This window comes from Bison bison, unplaced genomic scaffold, assembly GCF_000754665.1.
Source record: "Bison bison bison isolate TAMUID 2011002044 unplaced genomic scaffold, Bison_UMD1.0 scf7180017864309, whole genome shotgun sequence".
NCBI lineage: Eukaryota > Metazoa > Chordata > Mammalia > Artiodactyla > Bovidae > Bison > Bison bison.
The window spans coordinates 2676915-2677715 of record NW_011494881.1 but is presented as its reverse complement, the minus strand read 5'-3'; positions in this window follow the sequence as shown (position 1 = coordinate 2677715).

Below are 801 nucleotides of genomic sequence, written 5' to 3'. Positions count from 1 at the left end.
ACGGCACTGCTGCTGCTGCTGCTAAGTCGCTTCAGTCGTGTCCGACTCTGTGCGACCCCATAGACAGCAGCCCACCAGGCTCCTCCGTCCATGGGATTTGGACGGCACAGTTTCCCCCAAAAGAGTCCTATTAGCAGGAGGAAAAAGGGCTGTGATGCGAGGGGGAAAGTGTCTATTCTCCCTTTGTGTGTGGGGTCCTTCCATACACCTTTTCCTCCTCCCTTTTTCTCCTTGTTTCCTTCAACCAGTATTTATTGAGCATCTATAATATGCTAGACACAATTCATTAAATACTGAGATACAACTAGGAACAGAAGAGAGGAAGCCCCTGAATTCCAGGAATTTCCAAACAAACAACTAAGGACATACAACATGGATAGAACAGGAGCTGGATGATCCAATGGAGCCAGCCAGGGAAGGTCTGGGACAGTGGCATTTGTGAATGCGGGAGCAACCCGTGAAGAAGCCCCAAGGTGTGGGTGAGTGGGCAGTGGAGGAGGAGCAGCCTTTTGAGGGGCAGCAGTAAGAAGTGATGTCAGAGAGGTGTGGCCACCAGCTGAAATCCTTATCTCCAGAGCACAGTGGCATCTCCCTGCTCTGAGCTCCTAATGGTACTAATTGTGTACTACCCCATGCCTAAAAGGATGAGCCCAATTTTCCCACTTACATGTTCCTATCAGTAAAAATAAAACCATTGGTGTGGTCTTTCCAAGTGACTCAGTGGTAAAGAATCCGTCTGCCAATGCAGGAGACAAAGGTTCAATTTCTGGGTCAGGAAGAGCCCCTGGAAATGGCAACCCA